At 34.4% G+C, this 26,808-nt stretch overlaps 2 protein-coding genes across 2 annotated transcripts in view; one reads left to right on the top strand and one right to left on the bottom strand.

Moving 5' to 3' along the window:
* Nucleotides 1–26,808, bottom strand: part of LOC136409112 (probable serine/threonine-protein kinase kinX) — a 101,759-nt gene that overhangs the window by 42,638 nt on the left and 32,313 nt on the right. The window lies entirely within an intron of this gene.
* Nucleotides 1,072–26,808, top strand: part of LOC136409109 (guanylate cyclase 32E-like) — a 58,034-nt gene continuing 32,297 nt past the window's right edge. Inside the window, exon 1 of the mRNA XM_066390422.1 lies at nucleotides 1,072–1,150. The gene's annotated coding sequence lies outside the window, so the exon portion shown is untranslated. The remainder of the gene's footprint in view (nucleotides 1,151–26,808) is intronic.

The raw sequence follows: 26,808 nt of genomic DNA on the forward strand, positions 1-26,808 counted from the left end.
TTTATTATGGAAATCTAATAGAGTGCTAAAGATTTAACAGTATACGGGGCGGTCCAAATTCAAGGGGATTTAGGGTTTTCCCAAAGTCTGGAAGAGATTTAATAGGAGGAGGACAATTAATATACTTTCTTGCACTTGATTTTAATGAGAAAATTGTTGGTACAAACTGCATTTCTCTGTGGTTTTTAATTCTTTCTCTAAGGGGGCTCTGCCAAAATTTGCCTAGTATCCACATTTTTTAAGTTAAAAAGTTCATGTGATAAGAAATGTTATAAGTAACACTAAAATGTTTTAATGAGCCTGGGGAAAATTCACCTTTAGCTGGGCGACTCTATGTTAATAGGCAAAATTTGTAAGAACTAAACGCTTTTTTTAATATTTTTTCTTTAAAATAGAATCAAATCGAACAAAACGAACCGTGTTTTATTTTTTTTAATATCCTCCACAGATTTCAAAAAAACCTTAAATTCTAGTCGAATTTGGGCCACCACGATAATTGAGAATGCGAACTTTTCAGCCGTAAAAACGCTTTGAAATCATTGGAAAACAACGTAAATTACTGTAATATCTCGAAATTGAAGGAATCTATGATTGAACTGGATTTTATATTATGAGTATTAATAATTTTGTTTCAATATCAGGTCTCTAAGCCATCGGGGTTTCCCCCTGTAACCACCCTGTAAAATGTATTTGTAATTGCCTTCGTTCTCTGCACACAAAACTTCGTGCCAACGCTTTGAATTTTGAGACTTGCCAAGAGGTTTGTCAAGAATTTTTATTTTCCTTCATGTGCATAGCGATAGATGAAATGTAGGAAATTGATATCGACGATATTCAATTCCTTGAAGAAATTGGCAAAAGTTTTCCTTACTGGGATATCATATGCGTTGCGGTCCAGGAACGATTTAGTTAAATAAGATTCGAAATGGTGCTGGGATGATATTAACTTATGAAGTTATAGTAAAATAAGTTTTTCGCTTTCTGGACTGTCAGAATTTCTCTTTTTACTTGTTGATATCATGCGCAAAATTTCCTCGGGGAACTTGCAGATTTTCCTTTCAATCCGCAGTGCGATCTCGTGTCGGAAGGGCGGAAACTTCTGCTTTCCATGGTGCGCGAAATTTTACGAGTGAGTGCGGTTTAAGTTACGGTAAGTCAAACTTTCTATTCATTAAAATTGTTTACAATTAAACTCTTGAGTGTAATCATATTTCCAATATTTAAATAAAATTACGGTCTTACCCGGAGGAAATAATGGTTTTCATCTGACCAATGTTATTTGAACGCTCAGTGTTTGAAATGTCAATTATCCCCTAAAAACAACGGAATGAACACACTAACCAGGAAAATTAACCAAAATAATTTGTTATTGTTTACAATATATTGTTACCCTAATGAAGTGCGTAGGTGTTGATGTTGTTTAGAAGGGAAAAATTGTGCCAAATGCATGTTTATTGAAAATTACTGTTCTCAACTTTATAGTCCATTAAAGTTAATTGGAAAACGAAGTAGAAGGATCGTTTGACGGTGGAATTATAAGGGAAGTTTTTGAATACCAACAGTAAAAGCAAGAAGGGCGATAACTGAATTTGTATGTTGATTTTTTCCAAATGTACCTTGTGCGTGGAAGGTCTTTGATCTTAAGGATGGAAGCTTTTTTTAATCTTTCAGTAGTAAGGTAAGTAAAGGTTTGCATTTTTGGCTTGCTAAATTGAATGTTATTTTTCAGACATAAATTAGCATATTAAATCCACAAACTTGGGGCGATTTAACTCGAAAACAATGGAATATAAATTTCAACCAAAATACTTGAGATTATTGTTGAAAAGAGATGTGACAGAAATTAAAGATAGTTTGCTTCCAAGATCACAAACATTTTATTTTAGCATAAAATAAGGGTTATGTATTTTTTTAAATTGCAACGACCGAAGACACTGCAACAAAAATTTAATAACTTCAGGATGACTTTGACAAAGGGGATTATTATTTATTTCAGCTAAAAAATTTTAATTAAAGAGTTATAGTTTGGAGCAGGATTTTCCGTGGATTCCCAGTGGGTTTCTTTAAAGTTTTAATATAATACAAAATTAAAGTGTGATATATCCTTTTTGTTACCGATACAAAGATTGTGAGAACAGTTAAACTCTGGATAACAACTAAGACGTGAAGCAAAGTCTCTTAATGCTATCATTACCTGTAATAATCGCCAACAAACGTTTTCTCTTACAAATATTTTCGCGTATTTGACTCATTCATTATTTTCTCTCGTAAGCATGAATGAAATTAATATTTTTATACTAAACGGCAACAGTGCCACATTCACTTGTCTAGCAATCATGATTAACTTGATTTCAATCTAAGGGAATGCAAGGAGGGCTAGTACTACCATACATGTCTGTAGGTGTGCTCCCAGATCGCTGCAAGTTTTCCACTAACTTAAGATTTCCGATCTCTCTTTTTCTTGTTGGCAAAGTGCAATAATCATTACAGGACTTTAAGACTTTTGCATCTCATATTTCTTGTCACTTTAAACAGTTAGAGTCTAAAAACTTGCAGTTTTCAAGAAAATTGAGTATGAAAAATATGAAAAAAAAGAAAATTTTAAAAAATAGTTTGATACGCCAAGGATATTTAAAGCTTGCACGCTGAGTGGTGCAGAAATACTTTATAATACAATAACATTTGTTAAAAGCGTGTTGTCTGCGTTCCAAAGCAAGGATAAAAAAACCATAAATGAAAATATTATATCGGAAAATTGCTTAGTAATGTTGTCATCACGATAAATCCCTATAAGGGTTTTCCGTATTTTGAAAAAATATGCCAATAAAAACAGGGCATATTTAACATAAGTTTCAAGCAAAATGCAGCTTTAAAAAAAAATCGTACCGATAAAGGTTAAAAAAATTTAAATGTCCAGGAAATGTCGTCGCCTATCACTAAAAATTGTGAAAATTCGTGGACGTTCTGAGAAACAAGGTACCTCACCGATGTCATGAAATATCACAATTTTAAGTTTCACAGACTTATTTTCAATCTATACGAATGCGACAAGGACAAAGCCATAACATCGCTATCAAAAGTGTTTTTTTTTTCAGATTATTCCAAACTTCCTACAATTCGTATTAAAATGTACGGTTTCGCTTTCCCTTGTGTTGTGATCTATATATTCTTTTTAAGGTGCTTAAATTATCCTTTTGGAAGCAATTTGCTCGTTAAGGTAATTTAACAGACTTATAAACGAGCTGTGTGCTTTTACGTTTAAGTAAACACAAACATTTAGAACTTTTATGGGCAGTGGCATGTTTAGGGTTTATTTTAGTAAAATACTTGAAACTGAGTGAGTGAAACAGAACCTCACCACCGCTATATTATCATTTCGTCTAATGAAGAAAATTTTAATGGAAACATTGCCCTAGCATGTAAATAACTGATTAAACCGAGTTGTAATTATTTTCATCCAAACTTTGAAGCATATTCTATGCTGAAATACATACGTTAGGTAGAAAGTTTTACTACCATTATACTACCTCTTTATCCTTGCCCCGGAACCCCAATATCTCTGTGTCATTTCGTGAATGAAAGCTCTAGGACACTTTATGGTCAAGTGTAAGAGTTCGTCAATAGCATTGTTCTAAATTTTTTAATAAAGTGGGTGATTTTGAAATGTTGGTCTTTGGTTTGAACCAAGATCTTAAGGGATGTTTTGTAGCTTTATAGGCGCAACTTCCCCAAAAAGTTGAAATAGTCGACAGGAGTAGTATATTCTTGCCCGTTGCATATTGTATGTATATCTTAGGAATTGAAGGAGTTTTTGAGTTCAAAAATTAAGGGTTTAGTGACTCCTTTTACCTCTCAAGTCCAATTAAAATCATAGATTTTCTTTTGGATTTCTAGACATATTTCTAAATTCCGAGACTGAATTGTTCCAGTTATGGGTATTTTCCAAGCAGATGATTTTTTTCTCAGTGAAGCAAGTTAACAGAAATCTCCTTGAATCTGTTGGCTTTAATGCGTTTTTTTTTGTATATTAAAAGAGTAGCAGCTATCTGAAGTTGTATGATCCTATCATCATCTACAAGGGCCCTATTGTATTGCGCTCAATTTGCTGCTAGTGTAAGAATTTTGCTAATCACGGTTTACATGTTCGTATTATGTCGAATTAGCAAATTTTTATCGAATTATATATATTTTTAGTTTCGACTACAAAAGCACATTTTTCAACAATTTTTTTGCGAATTTGTCGTTTTCCTTCCAAATTTTCTTTTTGAACTGTCCCACATTCGACTGATTTTAAAATAGTTGGTTTTTCTCAGCGTTCCAGTAAGAATTTCTTGGATCGATTTGATTTCATTATTCTCTAAGAACTTATGTTCCTAGGACTTCCCAAGGACGCACTTTCTGCACCGGTCTAAATTGCTGGTTAAATTCCTTAATTTTATAAATAAATAATTCCAAATTTGTTTTCAATTTTTTATCAGGCCTAACCGATACCAAGCAATTTTTTATCTTTTTTGATAGACTTAACAGATGAATCTTTCTCCCCATTTTCAGGCTAATTTGCGTACCATCGAGACGGAAGAAGTTTTCCAAGACTCGTTTTCTTGCTAATTTATTACCTCTCCGTATTCAACCGCTTCTCGTTTACAACTTCATGTAACATGTATTAGCTTAAAGTGAATAATAACTGTCTTGCAAGTATCGGCAGCTAACGAAGAGGTGTTAACTCAGAAGAGAAAAGATCAGTTTCAGTTAAAATACTTCTTGGATGGAGTGTGAAAATAAAACTGTTCGCAGTGCGTCTCACTTAAAAGAGTTTAAAGGGTTGTTAAATCCCTTGGATCGCAAAGGAACGCGCTTTCAGAAGAGAAGAAAAACAGATTCATTTGACAGTTATTAGTTTTAGAAGTACAATAGGAAACTTACTGGAATTTATTTCCATTGTTTTCGTAGCCACAAGGGCTACAGATCTATACAATAAGTTAGAAACGCCTTTTCCTTAACTTCCAGTGCACTCAATAGTTACAATGTTAACAACAGCTTCATATCTTTGTGTGATCATTCACATATACAATTTTAATTAATATCTCGGTCTCTGTTGCGGAAAATGAAAATACACATGTTGCAACGGAAAATATGTATTTACGAACTTCCGGCGACTTAATTATGTTCTTTATCATGTCCATTTCTATCTCTATTGTAAAACTGTTATGGAAAGCTCTCCTCCGAAATGGCTGAACTAACTTCGATGTAAGTTTGCTGAGTCGCACAACAGACAAAAGCGGACCATTAGGGGTTTAATCCGTTTTAATTATTGACTTTAGATCCAAGTGAAAAATCCTTGAGGCTTGTCCAGAATCGCAATATATTCTTTTGTAAACAGAATCATCGGGGGACCTCTCCGGAGTAAACACGGCAGCAGTTTTATTTCAAAGGTCAGCGAACCAACAAACTGGAGTTTCAAATCGTTTAACGAAAAATAAGCAATAGATATTGTTTGATTGTCTCATTAATTAGCAATAGAGAAGTTTCTGCCCACTGGGTAGTTGTTATCGATTATAACCTTTCCATGTGGTCACACGAGGAAGGCACTCACACATATTAGGCCCGTCTGGCATGAACTAATTCTGGATAGTCAGAAATTGTCAGGAACACGTGTAACGAATTCAAATCGGTACTCTGCCATGTTTTTGACTATTTCTGATAGTCCTCAATAGGTTTTCCTTTCTATTCGAACAGACCTACCAATAGCATTTGTTCGCATCGTGGTATCAGTGATACGCCCTTGTGTAGTGGACATTTCCCGATGATATGTAGTATTTGTTGAGTGAAAACTTATTTCTCAGATCACTTCGGGAGGTTTAAGTAAAGATAGAAAATTTTATAGATTGCAGAATTGGCCCAGAAACATTCTCGTTCAGAATGAGCGTTCCAGAGGCACAATTTTTAAAGGTTTATGTGTGCAATAAATCTATTATCATTTCAGATCTACTTCACGATTCGCTGTCGAAGACAAAATAACGTTAATTCCTGTTTATTGACCTTTGTGAGTGGTAATCAGCTTTTTTATAATATTTTCGGTTAAGCGCTAATTCGTATTTATTTTCATTAGTCAAAAGAATAAATAATTTTACCACTTCCTCTAATAGCTGTATAGACTCTCAATAGCTTTCAAAATAATGGACAATTTTAATAAGTCTCTTGCTGCAGCTACAGGTTTATTTATAGCCTCTGGAGGCACAGCTAAAACCCTAAATGGAGAAATTCCGTTTATCCATTTGGGGAATTCGTTAATAAAATTGCTTGAAGCATGATATCCGACAAAAAGGGTTTTGTTTAATCGGTAACTTATTGCTCTCTTTAAACAGTTATTTTGCATTTCTAGAGCTGGAACAAAAGTCAACTAAAGCTAATTTTTTCCCCTAAAGAGATATTTTATTTCCGCAGATTTGCCTGCTATTTGTCCCCAGCGATTCAGCAGCCTTTAAAAGTCCTTTCAGACCCGCATTTTGTAATGGTGCTTCAGGAAGTTATTTCACCTCTCATAAATTAGGATTTTTGTTCAACAACCTGGAAAATGCTAAGAAGTAAAAAAAATTAATCACTGGAATGTAGTACGTACAGTGTCTAAAAATTGATTAGTCAGAAAAGCAGTAAACAATTTCCGATGATGAAAAAGGCGCAAACATGGGATGTAAGATGTCATGGCGACATCACTCACTCCTACACGGCTGCCATGGATTAGTGCCTAGTTTTCCAAAAAATCAATGCTCTATCCATTTCTTTTCGACAGCTGACATCGTGGGAAGCGAGTTTTGTGTGTTTTATCATATTTTTAGCAATAATTGTTAAACATTTTTAGGAAAATTAAAAAGAGTAAATATACTGTAATGTTTTAAGACTTAAAGCGTTTCTTTGGGTGTCGGGATGATTTTCTAGGTGGAATCAGACAGTAAGTAGATCGAAACTTCAAAGTAACTCGATTCTGCATGTAAAATGTTCCAAAGGTCTGCAAGAGAGAATAAAAATTTGGAGCTCGAAGTAAAGTTTATTTAAGCCAATAATGCTCCAATCAAAATTAATAAAAAAATTCCGCTCAAAACGATTGTTCTTTTAAATAATCCGATTCACTGACGATTTCAAAAATCAACTAGTATTTTGCCGAAATAAATATGAATGGAATTAAAGCGATTTCAGTTCGAAACTAGTTTATTAACAGGAATATGGCAGCATTACTCATATCCTATATTTGTTCACATCATGGTCCTCATCGACAATTAAAATGGAAAATCGCAAATAAAGCCATTCTTCTCCCCCTCAAAACATCGACAAAAAATTTAATGGAATCGAATTTATCTAGTGTGTGATTTTCAAAGTTGTTCCTTTTCCTAGTTTAAAATATCCCCAGGTTAGTTCTGATTGATTGAAGTTCCCCGTGAAATAATTATTTTGCGCTCTTTTTGAAAACTGAAGAGATGTGTTCTTGCTAAAAAATGTATTTCTATCACGGACCTTGTGAGAACAGTAAATAAAAAAAAATCGTGAACTGAAAAAATTCCGGAAGCAATTCGAGCTCTCAGGATATAATAAGTGATTTTTTTTTTGTCACAATCGCATGTAAATTAGGCTGAAATGGAGGAGAATCATTGATGTGGTGTACGTTTCGTGTAAATTTAACAGAGCTGATCAGAATTGAGCTTTGATGAGTGAAATGGTGAAATAAAGAGGAGCTTTAACCGTTGTTAATGAGAGAATTGCAATTGTGTATTATGTAGACAGATAAGGGTAACGATTTTTTAAATTGCGATGAAAAATTTTAATAATGTTTTAGTTTAAATAAGTATGCTTAGTTAAAATTATTATTTGCATAAAAATACGTATTAGACAAAAATACGTATTTCTGTGCTGAGTTATATTTTTCCCGGAGCTAATGAGACGAACATCCCTATCTCGATACGCACCTTAAAGCAAAGAGATATCTCAAAAATCACACGGTTAATTTAAGATTAGATTTTACAGCAAAATGTTTAATAACAAGTTAGGTCGTTTTGGTAACAAAATAATTAATGCTAAAGCCTTTGTTTAGGTGCTGACGCGAGAATATCAGTATTCCTGGATCATCGCATTTAATCCTCGGATTAAAAGGTAATAAATCTGTAATAAAACTTGCCATCTGCCGTATTTGAGCTTGCAATATGCATTAGAATTAGTGGAGAATGATTGAAACTTGGTTTAATCAATTGTTTGTATTCAAGGCGAAGTTTCCACTTAAGTATTTTCCATGCATTATACAATGCGTTGTGATGTTTGCTTAAACGAAAATAGCAGAACTCCTTTTATTCGTCTACTAAATGAGCCCTGTGAAGTAAATTGCTCCTAAAAGGACGCTTTGAGTACATTAAACAGACCCGGGAGTAAGAACATAAAAGGTAATAAACCTACAACGATTATTGCATTTTCCACTAGGAAAAGTTAGAAAGAATCTTTTAATAATTTGGAAACAAAGTCACGCCCATTTTTGGCATACTTCGCCCCATTCGCATTATTGCAACCCAAAGAATGCCTCGCAATCGTCATTACTTAGTTGAAATATTATTGCAAAGGGCACTATCTCGCCACTGTTAATCATTTTGATTTGAGAGACTATTTCCCCGCATTACCAGAGACGGTGAGCGTTTTAATGACCCAAAATGCTAGAGAAATGAAAATCTATGAAGTTTTTGCCCATTTTTAAGATTTAGATCAAAACATTTCAATTTGGAGCGCGCTAAATGTAAACTTTCTTTCGAAAATATGATTGAAAAGCAGACCTCAAAAATGAATTTTTTTTTTAATTTTGAGTAATTTTTTTTTGATTTTTTTTTTGTGCAAAATTGAGTCTCTACTCTCGATGGAGCGTCACAAAACATATTGTAGTAAATAGCACCCCATTACATAGTTTCCAATAATTTAAACCATTTTGTAATTAATTATGTACGAGTTTCCAGAACTTTCCTGGTTTTTCAGTTTGTTCGAATATTATTTGTATTAAACATTTGCCTTCTCCTATCTGCATAATGAGGTCCTTTTTCGCTAATTATATAGCCCTTTAATCTCCCGTCGATTTGTTTAAGGCTTTACGTGCACATTGCTAATACCTACCAGTTGTTGTAGCAAAACTACTTTTCTTATTATCTAAGTTAGCGTCTTTGTAATTTGGGCTAATAAGCCTACATTAGCACTAATTAGAATTTCATTCTCAGAGAAATAAAATTATATGCCGTTCTTGTGAGCGGCAAAATCAGAAAAATATGTTCTACGTGAAAGTGCACTATGGCAGAAAATGTGGTTGGCCTCAATTTTCATCAACGCAAAATACGAAGAACCATTTGCATATATCGCGTCTAGGTTACATGTCCTAATTAGGTACCTTCGCCTGGCTTAATTAGCTGTAAAAGTCTGCATGGTGGAGGATAGGAGGAGGAATCCGCTGAAAACTGAAAGCCTTCAAAAGCGATGTTAATAATATGTTATATATGCAAATTTAATGAGATCAGGAGAAATCGGAGGGATGGAGGAGCATTGTTAGAACGCTGAGTAATCTCGACTGTGAGTAATTTCATTTGCACGAAATGGTTTTTAACTGATTTGTGTTAAATTACTGGCGATTGTTAGGTATTATTATTTCTGAATGTTGCTGAGTAGAAAATACGTACGCGAATTGATATCAGAAAGCAAAAATTCTGCAATACATGGGTGGCTCGGGGCTAAAAAATAATACATCATCCGAATAATAATTTATTAAACTACGGTCGTTAATCATTGTAAAAATCTGTTGTGTGTTTTATAAAACATGACTGAATTCCAACCCTGAACTGGTTACATGAAATATCAGCAAAAGGCCAAATCATCAGAAGGAATTGGTTAAATTTCAACATCTTTACATATGCTCCTTTTTACTCACACTTTCCACAAAAATTATTGTACTTGCAGATATACAGGATGTTTAAAAAGAAAAGTCAGGAATGAAGGGTGTGATTCCTTGGCCTATTCTAAGAAAAAAAGTTTCTATTAACATGCGTCCGCAAACGCACCGTTTTCGAAATACAGGGTGTCAAAAAAAAATACCGGTGTTGCTGTCTTTGTTGTTGTTGTTGTTGTTATTGCTTTCTGTTCATGGAAATGTAATGGTGCAAATGCTATTTAGTAGTGTTAATTGTTGTGCTGCTAGTTTGTACTCATTCTTTCTTACTATAAAAATGCCTTTTCGTTCTAATTCGGAGATGACCGATATGCATTTTGTGTATGGTCGTGTTAAAAAAGTCGTTTAGCTTCTTTTCGGCGAAAATGTGAATTCTTTGTACAAATGGCAGATGGACATGTAGAACATCTTCTTTAAGGAAGAAAAAAAGTAAAAGCTGTTTTTAATCGTGTTTTATTTAACATCCTGTATCTCGAAAATGGTGCGATTGCGGACCGATGTTAATAGGAACTTTTTTTCTTAAAGGGGGTCGAGGAATCACACCCTTCATATCTGAACCTTTTTTCAACATCCTGTATATAGAATAATGCCGAGACAGATATAATGTATGTATGTTGATTAGATAGGTGGCGGTAGAACAAGAACAATTATTATCGAGAACACGGTGCTATGGACCCAACGATAAGTAATTAACGGCAAGATGTACTTATATCATTGTGCTATCATTTGCACCGCTTCGACTTACCCTTCGAGCTGACCAATGCAAGCATCAGTTATCATCATAATTCCTGGAGTTATTTTTTCGTATTTTTTTATCTAGATTTGCTCACATTCCCAGAGGATAAAATTTAATTTCAAATAAACTGATTGAAAAAAGACAATTTTTAGAAGCATTTAATCAATCACTTCGATCTTCATTAAATTCTGAAAGGTCTATTAACACCATTACATGAGAAAAAAAAGTAATTGAAAGTAGAGTATTAATGAAACTTGTCAAAGAGCCAAGAATACAAATTAACCATTTCCATGGGTTTACGCCAGATTAATCCATCCTAGCACTGTTGTTTTGTTGTAACTTTCCAATTTGCTGAAAATAACCCTGATCAAGAGCATTGGGGATTAATTGGATTCACCTGGATAAGTTCAATTTTCTAGGTAATTGGAAAAGCAAAAAATTTGATTGAAATGAAATAGAAATAGAGATTCTTTATGCTAACTAACACATAACACATTTTGTCCCGCATCAGACTGGGAGCCTTGTCTGACTTGGTCATAAATATGTATGGAGATATGCATTTACAGATTAGATGAAGCTAGGGGCTTCTTTGAGTATTTTGTCGATTTGTCTTCATAAGTTTTCAGTGGAATACATTGGGGACACGTGTTTGAAGTTTTTGTGCTTGGATGGGTTATTTATGAATGTGTCAATTCGGATTGATGTAACTACTGTGTATCCAATGAAACAGCTCGTTGATATAATAATAATTAAAAGTAGAAGCAATTTTGGTTGGGGTGCAAAATATTACAAACAAAAATAGACGAATCAATTGAAGGGGTTATTGCGAAACAATGATAAGCCACAAAAATAAAATTTGAAGAAATAATGCCTTAAAGTTTTGAAAAAATATACCATTTAACTGTTAAATAAGTTGAACAATTCAAGTTCATAATCTAGTGGAAGTATATTTCAAGACAAACAGTTAAATGGTATATTTTTTCAAAACTTTAAGGCATTATTTCTTCAAATTTTATTTTTGTGGCTTGCCATTGTTTCGCAATAACTCCTTCAATTGATGTAATGTGGATTTCACTTGATTCGATATGCAGTAAATGCGTTGCTAAAAAACACCACACTTTTTACAGCAGATCAGAGAATCTTATCAGATACATAAACATGCAAGAAGATTAAAAGTATACAAAAAATAATTTTTGTAGCCCCAAATTTTTTGCAAAAACGTATAAGTGTTCTCAGAGAGATCAAGCGACATTTTCCGTAATTCAAAAAAAAACTTTAACCTGAACCTTAAAAATGTTTCTTGGTGGCGTTTCAAAAGTCAAAATTAGATATACAGCATATTTCACGACAGTAACGATATGCGGGAGGGTATGCTTCCGCGTATCTCCATTTATAGTATACAAAAAAACTAAGTAAACATAGTGATCAGCTATCGCACTGCATGATCTCTGCAATGCTGCCGGCTTGCTTCTAAACGGCCAAGTTGCTTGATTGTTATTTAAGGTTTGCTATTAAAATTATTTCAAATCATTTTTCTTTTTGAAATTAAATGAGAAAACAAATACAACTCATCAATGTGAGACAATCGTGTGTATTAAAATTTTTCTTAATAAAGCCAGCCGGCAACATTGCAGAGCTCATGCAGTACGATAGCTGATCACTATGTTTACTTACTTTTTTTTGTATACTATAAATGGAGATGCATGGAAACATACACGTCTTCATATCGCTATTGTCGTGAAACCTACTATACATTTTAAGCTGCTTATAATCCAATTCGAAGTCAAAAGGTCTGAAATATAGCAACACTATACAATGAGCCAGCTTAACATGGTGTATAGTATTTTTAATATCAATTAAAAATCCCATCTCTCTAAGGAATGATTAAAAAATATGACGATGCAAATGAAATCATAACTGCTAAGGCCGTAAAACGTTTTGAACGCCTAAGCCAGCGGACCAAAATGAATATTGCCCCGGCCTGGGTTGCGACACGATGAATATTTGATGTGCGCCGCACTTAGACCAGTACTCGTAGGTGTAAACAAACTGAAATCGGTGGCGCCTACGAAGGGAGGCTTTGGAGACCCTTAAAGGGCCCCCAAGGTCCTCGAAAATTTAGACAAATCGACGATGGCGACAAAGATGTTATTCGAAAAATTATCAATGATTTTTATGAAGAAAATACGGTATCTACACTAGAAAGAATCCGAGGAAAACTGAAATATTACTCACGTTATAAATATAATTGCTTGGCAACATTGCGAGCCCTTATGGCGGACTGCGGCTTTAAATATGAAAAAAATGATAATAGAATGGAGAAATGGACTCACAACGAATACGTGATTCGCGGAGAGAATGTTTACGTAAAATTAGGGAGTATCTACAGTTAGGAAGATATATAGTTTATTTAAATGAAACGTGGTTCGACACTCACGACGTGATTAAATATTGGTGCGTAGATAATTAAAAAAAATGCGGTTTAGGTACTCCATGTTCGAGAGGCAAACGAATTGTTATTCTGCACGCTGGCAGGGAAAATGGATTTGTGCCAAAGGGCTTGTTGTTGTCCACTAAAAATAGCAGCCAATCCTCTGTTGATTACCACGAATACATGACCGCTCAACTATTCGAAAAATTGATTATCGAACAACTACTATCAAACATCCCCCCTAACCCAGTCATTGTAATGGAACACGTCCCTTATCATTTCTGGTTACTAGTCAACATCCCTAATAACAGTACAAAGAAACAGGACATGATCAACTTTATGAGGGATAAAAATGTAAATATTCCAGAAGGAAAGACAACAAAAAAGAATTATAAGACATAATAAAGTTTTTAAATTTCAAAAAGGAGTATAAAAACATACAGTTTTGCGGTTACCGTCTTATTATTGCGTTTTTAACCAATTTTTCGATCCCGATTTCGATTTCGAATTAAATATAAAAAAAAAAGATTACAGAAGATGAATAAGTCACTATCTTTAAATGACGCAGTTTTGGAATATACCCGGCAAGTGATAAGTGCATTAGGTAACAAAGTGTGGAAAAACTGCGTAGCTCATGCTGTGCAAAAAGAAAACGAATATCATGTGTCACGTCCTGTTTCCCCAATAATTATTCAGCCGCACGTCGATAGTGACTCCACTGATGATAAAAATGATGAAACCTGTATGTAAATTTAATCAAAAAACAATATGAACCTACTAAAGTTATTTGTTATACTAATTAAAAAATATATATTTTTCATGCATATGTCCTGAATTCCTTTAATGCGTGCAGATAAGAGGTTTTTTCGCAGTTTCAACTGATAATGAAAGTATTATACCTACATGGGGCTCTTATGGGGCTATTGTAAACTGTATTGTAAACTGGAGAAGTGAGTTGGATTAAATTAAGAATAAATTGCTGTTTTGAATGCCCAACAATAATAAAGAGTAAGCTTTTAAATTTTCTTTCAGAAGCGTAGATATAAGGTGAGAAAACCTGTATATCTTATCAAGTTGTTATCGAACAAATAAATTTTCAGGGTGAATGTAAGGGCGTACGGTTACTCTGAAAATAGCGAGAAAACATTTCTAGACCTTCTAAGCAGAAAACTGACAATGTTTTGCTTTCAACCGGTATTTGCGTGAGAAGACATAAATATGGCCCTAGGTTTTAATTAAGCATAAAAGGAAGGAATTTTTTCCTAATTGAACCCATTTCATACTTCCACATGACAATTTAGATTAACGCCATGAGTGTCCCATGTGTGGACATCACGTTAAACTGGACATGCTATTACGGAGTAAGTACAAAGGGTGGTGAGCTTAGAAAAAAGTAATTCTTACCCATTTCTGAACCGTAGATAATCCCCACAATACAACGGCATCAGAGAACATTTGGAACTACCATTTAAGATAAAGTTAATTATCAAATACTAACTCAAGTGTGATCTCTTAAATCATAATAGGTCCGCTACTTCTTGGGCAAGACTTGCGAGCGCTTCGCAAAAGAGTCTATTCTTCCTTTGACAAGAGACATTTTTATTATCAGATAATTTGCATACATTATGGTTTCAATAAAATGGCTGTCCGGCTCATGACACCCGAGCCGAAATGGAATTTCTTCGGGAATAGTTTCAAGACAGAAATATTTCTAAGATCGGTAAAGTTTCCTGCCCAGCTAGATCTCCGGAAATTATGGTACATCGCTGGAATTTTATTTATGGCGTTATGTGAAAAATGAGGTGTCCGAGTTTGAGTCACCAGAAAATTGAGAAATATTGGAAAATAGAGTAAATGGTTTATTAGAGTCTATAAACTGCAATACCTTGGGGAGGGTTGCATCCGTGGTGTTGTAAAGTTTTTTTTTAAGTGTAGAAAACAATAATAATAAGTTACACAGGAATATTACTTTTAAAGGAACTTTGGCACTTAGAATAATAGAAAACAAAAAAACCAGCACCAGAGGATGTCGAACCTCCCCATGGACAGTCTTTTGAAGAAGCTTCAAGTCCTCATGGGCGAAAAATTTACGGCGTACTTAAGAGCGTGTCCGAAATCGATTATTTTCGTTGGTTGAGATTTGCCACATCGGAAATTTTAACCAGCAAAAAAATGAGGGCTGAACCAATTTTAAAAAGTTTTGAGGAACTTAAGGACTTTCTTCTTCGAGTTCCTCCCACAAATTTCAGATAGTTATGTTGCCCAAAGACATTCTAAATTCCAAACTTCCACTACATAAATCAATCAATATGGCTGAGACCGACATAACTAACAATACCTGAATAATCCGCGTTATTAAATTTATGAATCAGTGGAGGGTTCGGGGTTAATTATCACTGAAATTTTGAAAACAAATTAAATTTGTAATTTTGCGTTTCAGTATTGGACAGTAATATTGCTACTTTTATTAACATATAGACCAGATTTGTGCTTCCAATAGAAGATATTAAAAGCAGTCGCTAAAAGGGTCATGATTGAATCATTTAGCTTTAAATTGATAAAACTGTTTTCACAAAATGTGAAATACATATTGAACGAAATGAAAAGTTGCATGTTAAAATAATCAAACACGTTCCTTTGTGTCCATAATGCATATCTGCACATATCGCTTCCTGATTCGTGCCTTTAAAATGGGGTCTCGAAATGAACCTTTATATACCTATGTCGCACTCCCATTCACACCCTTGTCCTCTTCTTACATCGTATTTTTCACGAATTCTTTGATGCTTGACCCTGCGCCAAGATTTATCAGCACCCACTTCATATGTTATCGTTATAAAAAATGCCTTAGTTCCCCGAATTCTATTACACGAAAAAACAAGAAATAAGCCTGTTACTGAAAAAATGTAAAACTTGGCTGAACATGGAATTTGGAAGTGTAAACTGAAGAAAAGTGCTGTTAAGGCTGGATAGGATCAGAAAAACGGGCATAATTGAGATTTCTTGAAAATTATTAAAAACTTTCACTATTGATTGAAAAAAGTTGGAAAATGACGAGATTGGAGAGATGAAAACTTCATTAAGGCGACTGGGGCGGAGCCTTATTAGACATCGCAGATTTCCATCTCGGGATAGAACTTCTCGGCATGCTCCTCTGCACAATCTGCTCCAAATTGCATGCGACCTCCAGCAATTAATGTTTCGAAATTCACAGTGACACAGTTTTGAACTGACCACCTTATCTAATGGGAGCATCACTTGCAACTGTCCTATTTCCCAGATTGGTGGCGCAACTTGAATATTCATCGCATTGTTGCATAAATTCACAGCTGATAACTCCTTACACGACATGATTAAAGACAATAATTAATTAACACCGTTCAGCAATATCCGTTATCAAACGAAGAACAAAAAAGAAGTCATTCTGGAGAAGAGAAATGATGCGTAGATTGCACCGACACAAAGCAATGAAGTCCATTATAAGCTTTCATTTATTCTAAGGGCTTAAAAACATACATGAGGTCGCGAATAAATGATGTTATTGATGAAGAGAGGGCTCTAGGTCGACGCGAAAAGGGCGGGGTCGATATCGGCCCTATTTATGTTTGAGGAGAAAAACAGGAAGGCCTTAATGTGCAATTAGAAGAATTTGCTTGGGCCGAAAATATTCGGATAAGCAACAAAGGAACGATTTGGTTTTGATTTAGAATTTGCGGAATCTTTGAGATTCTAGCACTGCAGGGCAGGTTATGAGACAATCGACTGGGATTCATGCATATTTTTGGATACCTTTGTATCATTTTTCATTTTAAGCGAGTGCAAAAATGTGTTGAAAATTGTCTCTGGATCTACTGGAGCGTTTGTTTGAAAGAAAAATGAACCATATTATACGGTAAATGGAATTTGAGGATTAAACTCCCTACATTTTTATGCAATTTGTCTTTATAATTTTTATAATCCTTGCGAGACGAATTCTGCTTTTTTCTTCAGCTCGAGTTAGTCCAGGTTGGTTAGAATGCTTTTAAATCTTGCAATTTCGATCGTTGAAATAACCCCCAAATCCCGGTATTTTTTCTACGTTTTCCAAGTTTATCAATCCATCACTGTTACAAACCCCTGTTCCTGGACCGAATAGGTGTGGATCTCAAATTGAAATTTTTTTTTACTGCTGTATCGGAAAATGCCATAAGTGAGCAATGGCTTGGCGATTAAGACAATTGTTTTCGGCGTTATCGATACACTTTCTGTTTACATACAAATCTTAGGTAAATAGAACGAAGAGGTCTAAATTTTGATCGGGCTGGATGGCTCTACTAATGGAATTTCGGTCCCTAATGGATGCGAAAAACTTGGCAAAAGCAGATATTAAGGGATTAGGACGCATTGCTTACTCAAAGTCTTCAACTTTGTTTGACGAGACAGGAACGATTTATCGAGACTAGAATGCGGTATTTGGGAGGCAAATAAACCGAAGAAATATAGGCCCTTTCAAGGCACAAGGTTTTTAAAAGAATCTGAAATTGTTTTCATATACAACAGACGAACGAGCTCAATATCCCAAAATTTATTTATTTTTTTATGGCTTTATAATATTACTTTTTCATGGAGAGTTTTGGACTTGGAAAAATATTATGTTAGAAAAGTCGTAGCCTAAATCTAATTAAAACTATATGCGTGTCCTAGAAATTCCCCTTACTGCAGCTATGTAGAATTCAGCATTGACCTGTTTAAGCATATCACACTCTCAGTAGTGCATAAAAACCCTCCATTTGCGAATACAAATGTCAGGCCCTAAATTAAATTACTCACTGAGGCAAAACGGGATCTTTTATCATCCGAAGTGGGTTTTTCTTAGCGATTGGGCCATAGCCATTATTTAATTTACATATATGTAACTCTCGGGTTGTTGCAATTTATAGCGAAATTTTCCTGTTATTCGTGTCGTAAAAGATTCAATTCTTCAAATTTAATAATAAACAAAGCAATGACTTTATAAAAAGATAAAGGTATAAAAGGTCGTTTTTTGCAGATGAAAAATGAGTCCTGTAAAGAAGAGAAGTGGTTTTTCCCCAGGGTTCCTATGAAAAGAGGGTAATGAAATATGAGTCACTTTAATATACAAGGTGTCTCGATCATAATGCCATCAATTCGGCCACCTATTCTAGATCTCAAAATATAACGAAAACTCCATATAAACGTATGTATATCGAAAGGCGCTTCCACTTCGACATACAGGGTGTGAAAGGTTGGTTAGTAAGGATGGTTTTTTATTAATATTTTCGAAACGTTTCGAGATAAATTAATGAAGTTTTATACTTTATTACAATTTTTTCTGCTTTTTTTTTGGAGTCTTTATGAAGAAATTGCCACCTTTTTCTAGGGGCGGATAATAGAGGGAGGTAGCGCTTAAAAAGTACCTAAATTGTTTTTATTTACATTTGTTGACGATTTCCTCGGGAAAATATTAAACTCGAAAATTTTTACATAAAAAGGTGCTCATGTCGAAAATCGAAATCTCCGATGGTTTTCAACAGTTTTTATAAATATTAGATTTAAAAGCCAGTTGGTCTTGAAATAAAACAAAAAAAATATCTCTGACATTTCCACATATGACTGTATTTATCAATAAAATCTGATGATGAAAATAGTGGATGAAAATAAAATAAAATGCATATAAAAGGGTTTTAAATGTAATATTTACTTAATAAAACATAGCACCTACCGATTCGTTAAATTTCAGTTTTCTTGAAAACTGTTGGAAATTTCGTCTTTCAATAAGAGTACTTTTCTTATAAAAAATTCGTCAAATTTTATATTTTTCTTATAAAATCATCGATAAAGTTAAGCACAAAAAAGTGTAAATACTTTTTAAATGCTACCTTCTGTGTTACTCGACCCTGAGAAAATGTGGCAATTTCTGTAGAGAGACTCAAAAATAGCACATAAAGTTGTAATAAAGTATAAAACTTCATTAATTTATCTAAAAACGTTCCGAAAATATTAATAAAAAAACAAATCTTACTAACCAACCTTTCACACCCTGTATGTCAAAAAGGAAGCGCCTTTCGATATATCTTTATATGAAGTTTTCGTGATATTTTGAGACCTAGAACACGTGGTTGAATCTATGTGTTCAGAGACACCTTGTATATCTTGCGTTAGCTTATGGCCTAGTCACTCAGAAAACTAGAAATAATGTTTTTTTTTCAGTATTAAGGCCTTTGCAAAGTAACGCATAATTACAACTGAACTGATCACTTTTATAGAATAAACTAAAACTAATTTTTCGAAATTTGTCACAACGATTTGTATCAAAGTGAACCCCGTAATGGTTATCTTTTAGTCATGATTGTATCTACTGCCACTTTTAAACGAAGTTAATACCAACAATTGAATTAGCCCTCGCATAATTCGAAACCTAAGTGGATGAGGGATTGTTTACTAACTCTCCTCTAGGTCAAAAACAATACACTTTACTAGAAATTTGAGTTGTATATTGAAGAGGGCTGGCGAGAGGATATGGGGAACTCGAAACGTCCACTTAACCCACCCTATCTATAAAGCGATCCGAATAGAATTTATAACAATTCCAATCATTTTCAAAATATTTCGAATGTTTCTCAAATTTTGTTTAAATTTTAAAGCTTTACAAAATTCGGCATTTTTACTTAGGAATCTCTGAAGTGACCTCACTAGTCATGTTCTTATCTGAAACCAAAATTTTTCAGAGTATCTGATTGATAATGCATCAGGTTAAGGAAACATTCAAAACGATGTAAAAGATCCTGATACTTTCAATATTTTATGAAGTGCCATCGCATTAAACAGGAGAAACCTTCCGCAACCGTCCCTGAAAACGCCGTGCCGAAGACAAGTCCATCTGTGGTTTACTCCCAAGAAGCGGTATGAGAATTCTTCCCCCATACACGACTACATTGAGGAGGACAACATTGTCCTTTTTGAGATGTACGGCCAAGTTGTAGGATTTTCTACTGTTTTGGAGGATAGTGGAAGGCGGAGTGTTTATTATAGACAGTTTGAGGCTGAAGGCCGGCTAAAGAGGAATGTTCGGACTTTCTAACGCATGGTTTCCAGGCAAGCAAGGGGGGTTAGAGCAAATGCTCCAAGGTCAGATTTATCGTCTTTTTTTAATATAATAAGATGTGGATTTATGGCGCCTTTGAGTGCTGTGCGGTTTAGCGCATTAAATGAAAATGAAATTCAGTTTTGATTTTTTGAGTGTAGGGCTCGGGCGGGGCCTAAACTGCTCTATTACTCGGAGACCCAGGGACACCCTTCCAGCCTCATCAAGGAAGACATCGTCGGGGCTACTTTTTCCTTATTTAAGTTTCTCAACGATGTCCATCTAAGAGGTGTAAATTGAAGTTGAAAACTAAACCGGGCGAAAACTCTGCTTGAAAATCGATTTAATTTTAAGCGAATTTTTTTCGTCGTCAATCCCGAGGGGCCGAAAAAAATTTGCTTGCATCCTGGTTGCATAAAGCTGGGATATAGAAAAAAAAACTATTGCGAGATTTCGTATTGCTCTAATACTGGACGAGCTATTTAACTTTCCAATTTTCACTTTAGAGGCCCGTTTGTGGTCGTTTCACCACGTTTCGTTCTGTACCTGCTGAACACGATGAGCTAGAAATTAAAAAAAAAATCCCATTCATATGAAATGTCCGAGTTTTCTCTGCACGTGACGGATTTACATGTTTTTCGTGAAAAATCGATTAGGGATAATTATAATAAAAAATGCACATCCGTTTATAAACAGGCGTAAAATTGCTGCGTTTTTCTAGACCGTGGACAAAATTATCAACAGCATCATATCGTTGCCTACGACCATGAAATATGAAATAACGAAACAAAGTGGTACTTAACTTTTCGAAGTCAGTATACGGATATATGAATCGCTTACGTAAAGATATTCCGGAAGGTCGCAAAGGGTGTTTGCAGTCTAATGTTATACAGAACTTTAGACACAGCGTTAGACGGAGCGTTAGACATAGCGTTAGACACAGCGTTAGACAGAATCGTACTATGCAGAATGATAGGATCCTACGTTTGCTTCTCTGAGGTGTTTTTTTGTGATGTTAACTGTTTTCCTATAATAAATGACACCCAAATACGAGTTCTAGTCTAAGTTTTTGTATGATTAAAAATAAGATTCGAGCCAAATCTCATAAACAGCCTCAAAGCCCATCTTCATCTCTGACGATCAAATCATGCGTAGCCATAAATTGCATTCGATTAAACTATTGCTATTAACGCGTTTAATTAGTACGGCGGTACCATGCTTAGAATGCCGTACATGGCTTTCGCTATTAATTAGCTAATTAATTTGTGAACTAATATTTAAGAAATTTTGATACGTTTTTCGGAGTTTTCAACATATAATCATAACATCAATGAACATTTTGGATATTGCGCCTGAAGGTTTTCGAATATTTATTTCTTCGGGATCATCTGGAGATTTTCGGGAATTTCTATCGATTTTTGTCGAAGTTTCTAGCGAGTTCTTGAGAATTTCAGTGGTTTTGCACCTGTTGAGACTTCCAAGAAGTTTTCAGAATTCTCATGGGAATTGCAAAAATATTTTTCCCATCATCGTCAGGACATATTCGGAATTTGAAAGATATTCGTGGAAATCAAATGAAATTTTAAGTTATTTTTTTAACTTTTGTGCGCATTGTATTCTCAGAGATTTGGCAATCCACATCGGCTTTTAAATGATTTTGAGTCGAATGGTTTTAGGATCTTCCCTTGATATACTCGTAGATGAGATTTTCAAAGAGATATTTACGTCCTTGTATGAAATAAAATTTATCCTGCGATATTTCTTCTTTACATTCGTGTATCTTTATTCGTGAGAAAAGAAGCCGACTTTAAGCCAAATAAGTAGGTATTATTAATGTTCCCTCACTCATGCTACCCATTTCTTAGTCAAACAGTTTCAAAATCTGCCAATCATCGTGCACTCTTTAATGGCTTCAAAAAGCTAAAAGCAAATTCCGGAACTATTCAGCGACAAAGCCGTTCGGCAATAATGGATTGAGAAACCCTCGGGGTATATAAAATATATAAAAAATGCTTTTGAAAGTGATGCTGTAAGTTCGAGATTCTTTATTTTGACGGTTAAATCTGCCTCGATATTTAAATTTCGCATCCATTTTTTGAAATACGTACTATGTATAGGATGTCCCAAAAGCATTAAATAGGCTCTTCTCTTGCATTTAATCATTCGGACGGATTTTTGTGAATCTATTGGATTATTCCGCTTCATTTCAATACTCCCAAATATCCAGTCACACATTTTGGGAAATAATGCCGAATATGAGAGCCTTTGACATTAACAATTCTATCCAGGATTTAAAAAGTTCGTTTCTCTCGCATCCATAAACCGCAGGTGGATTATTGATAATTTTGTTGCTGCGATGGAGCTTCTAGTTAGTTTGACACGAATTGATTTATGATCAAAATGGACCTTCTACCAACGCACCCCATATAATTGGTATGCTAAGTTAGCTCTATCAGTCAATCTGGGCGTGAATCCTGTTGCTCTATTATCAAATCACTCAGTCTTATATTACGCCACTTTGTGTACACAGTGTTTAATGGAATAATTGAATATGTATTGGTGAATTAATGTTTGAACTCAACTACTAGATCTAAGTCAGAGGTAGGCTTAGTGGTTTAAGTGCAGAGCTTGCCGCTAGCAATTACCTAAAATATCTCAAAAACTGTTTAAATGGGGAGGGTGATTTCTTTTGTGTTCACATATAATAAACGATTTTTGTATGTTGCAGCATGTGTAAGTTGTGTACTATTCATCTTTTTGCTATTGTTGCCATTTACTGCTCTTGACGCTAACGCGTGAATGAAAAACTTAATTTGGACCCCTTGTGCTGTGTAGGATTGATATAAGGGGCCAATTTGCGCCAAGAACGATGCTCTACCTGAAGGGAACAAATTTATGAAAAGTTTCGGGGGTCTAAATTAGCATTTCGTACAAGAATGTCGAAATATCGCAGGGAAGTAATGTGGTACCTACTTCACTTCCCGGGATAAAAATGGTAATATGGCGCTCTTTGTTTGCTCTAAGAAAGATTATGGAAAAATTAGCGAGTGGCAACGTCACCAGGCTTTGCAAAAAAGAACCATTTCTTGGTCCGTAAAATATACATTTTTTAGCTACATTAATGCTTTATAAACTCATAACAAAAAAAATTGATACATCGTAATTTTTCATCATTTCTGCTAATTTATATATTAGAGCTGATTCATAATCTAAAAGAGATCTGAAAGAATGTTTTCTCGAGAGTTCGAGCACCCGCATTTTTCATTTTGGGCCGACAAGCAAAAACCAGCTAAAAACCCACTAAAATGCCTAAAGCCACATCAATGAAATTTTCACAGGCGCTATACCGGAGCCATGATTGAATTAATGAAATATTTATTAGATTTTTCTCATTATTTCTATACTGTGCACCTGCGCTGTACTAACAAACGCCCTATACTATACTACTGATTCAGCTTATTGCATTGAGCAGCATTGAATTATCTCTAACTGGACTAAATCAAATGATTTTATACATTGATAATAAGTTCCTTTCTGATACACTGTGTTAAGGACTTTAGGTTATTCATGTTAAGGACTGTAGGTTATTGCTTCTTGGCGTAGTTTGCTTAGTTAATTTGTTTTGTACTTTCATCCCTTAAGTTGCGCCCATGGGCATCGATACGTATTTGAAGGATTCCATCTGGGCGCCAGACCATCGTACCCATCAGGCCATATCGAAGGGCTCTTTATGGCTGGGAAATACGCTACTAGTCAAAGGAAGCTTTCTAAATTGGACCTTTGCCGCGATCCGCAATTCGGCGGATCGCAATACTTCAATGAAAGCGACTTGTATAGGTTTTTGCCAGATGGCGGCGATTTTATGACCTTAGGCGCGACCATTGCCCGCAATGGCTTCTGGTACTTAAGGGATGATCGCAGTAATTTTGCTCTCTTTGACCAGTGCTCGCTCTAGACATGTGATCGTAAACGTAACTCGTAATCTTCCCAACTAAGCAAACTCCCACTTCATACTTAGACCAGTACTTTACCATAATTTATATAAGTGAAATTTAATACAGTCCACTTTCGTAAACCAAATTGTTGTTTTCGTGGTTTTCGTTTATCGAAGGAACCTCAACACACTGTTAGTTCATGCGTTTACATATGTCTATTCTTAAAGAAGAAAAGTATGCATTCTTTAATATGCAGGACGTCCCAGAAATAAATGCCATAATTTCAACAAATAACGGAATTCATCAAAAGTAACAAATTTGTTTAAATATTTTTTTTTTTAACTCACATTTATTTCCGGTATTTTTATTTATTAAAACCACTTTATGAAACCGTCTATGGCTTAAAAAAATCGAAGTACACACCATTTTGTGAATGTTTTATTATCGTAAAGTTTTTTGCTAACCGTTGAGCTAGATACACAACGAGGCATGTATTGTTTGCGATTGACACGTGTCGTTTCTGTTATTGTGATAGCGTTTGAAACTGTTGAGAAATTTTGGTGTAAAATGGCGCGTTTTTTTTTTTATTACAATTTTATATGCAAAAAAATAGTATAAAGTTTTTATGTATAATTTAGATTACTTTAATAGTAAGTGACGTAGCATCCCAATAACCAGGACAGTCCTACTTAGCTGTACGTGTTTATTTATTATTCGAAAAAAAAAGACATACACAACAGAAAGCAGGCAAAAACCTCAGTAGGTACCTATGCGAAGGGACCGAAATAAGATAAAAAATTTTAGATGCCATAGGCGGGTAGCAACGTTGTGATAAATCTTTTAATAAATTGAATTTGAGAATGATATCTTTTACATAAAAATATATTTGAAAAAGATGTTACTTTTTACGAGTTCCATTACTGATTCAAATGATGGCATTTATTTCTGGAACTCCCTGTATATTGCAGTAGATGGTATAATCTCAATTTTCTCGAAATTCTATCTGTCTGATTCCTTAAAATTTAGGCTCAACATAATTCTCAACTGCCTTTTTTGACAAATAAAAACTTTTATTATGTACTCACTACTTTCATACATAGCAATGCCATATCGAATGATACTTTCGAAATTAGCGTTGTAAATCATTATTTTAACACTAAATTTAATATATTTTCAGATTAGTTTTCTTATTTGACATGCCGAGTTTGGCTTACTTATTATGTATTGTATCTGATACTATCACGAGTTAAACCCATCGATTTTTATTTTGAAAAATTTTATTTTTCTGCGTATCGAAATTTTTGTTGTTTGTGGTTCTCTATTAGGTACTGTGTTGCTCGATAGTCTTGTTTCATTTTATTTTAATTTTTGCTACTCTTACAATATTAGTGTCATCAGCGTAACTCGTCACTTAGCACATTTCCTTATTACTTTTAAACGCGATTAAATTATTTTCTATATATTTTTTAATTTAATTATTTTTATTGTTTATGATACACAGGATAGCCCCCCTGTGTATCATAAACAATTTTGACATTTTTTGTTCCGATAATACTTTGCTTCCCCACTTACTCAGGTTTTAGAATCAAATTATCGGGGCTGTGACAAAATAAAGAAACATTTAAGAGCTTTTTTCCTTCCTTCTAGACTAAACAGCAACGTTTGATTAACGAACGTTCTATGTTACGAATTCAACTTTCTGTATAGTTCTAGATTTAATTTAACTTATTTAAACAGTACACTAAACTTTTGCCATATACTGCAACTGCAACAAACGAATCAAAATTGCCCGTATTTTCTTTTGACGACTAAAAACTTAAATTTGCAAAAACCGTTTGAGATACTGATCAAAGCTGGTAAATGTTTCGTTTAAAATTGTGAAGTTAAAGCAACTGAGTTGTGAATCAATTAACACATGATTTAACAACATTTTTAGTAATTTATTTTTTGCTTTAGTAAAACGTGCCGAAGCAAAGTTTTACGAATGTCTCTACGCTACAGATTTTGTATTCAATGAGCTTTTGGAATCAATTTATTTCGATAAAATCGGAAAACAACCACTCGCTGCACAGGGCAACAAAAGAGTTTTTAGAAAATACAAAGGAAATTCGCAGTTTTTGATTTTTACGCCTAAGAAGTAAAAACGTAAAATATTTTGAAAACATGCCATCATCGGCGTTGATAATTTAGCACGAAATAGAGCTCAAAGCTGGACTTCTAGATTCACGTTACGTGAAGCTAACGTAACGTAACTTATGTTTAATAGATTCTGTTTGTTACCTAAGTGTATAAACTGCCTAGCATGTTTCGATTTGTTTAAGTTTTTTACGTTACGTTAACTTTGCGTCGCCTAAACGTACAAACTCATCTAAGGATTATGGACACAGTCGGGCCGTCGCCACATATAGTGGAAAATGCTGAATGGCGGAATGGAATGTGATGTGAAAATTCATTTTAAACCAATCAAACGAGAGTATTTCTTAATTTGACATTTCCGCTGTCCTCTTTTGATTATTTTCCGCTACATGTGATGGACGGCCTAAAAACCCAAAATTAGGAATGTCCACTTTTGTGTTCAGATTAATTCTGAATACCTAAGTCAGGTTAGTTCATTTCAAAGCTCTATACGGTATAAAGTATGGTTACCTTATAACAGTGAGAATA

This window comes from Euwallacea similis, chromosome 5 (genome assembly GCF_039881205.1).
Source record: "Euwallacea similis isolate ESF13 chromosome 5, ESF131.1, whole genome shotgun sequence".
NCBI lineage: Eukaryota > Metazoa > Arthropoda > Insecta > Coleoptera > Curculionidae > Euwallacea > Euwallacea similis.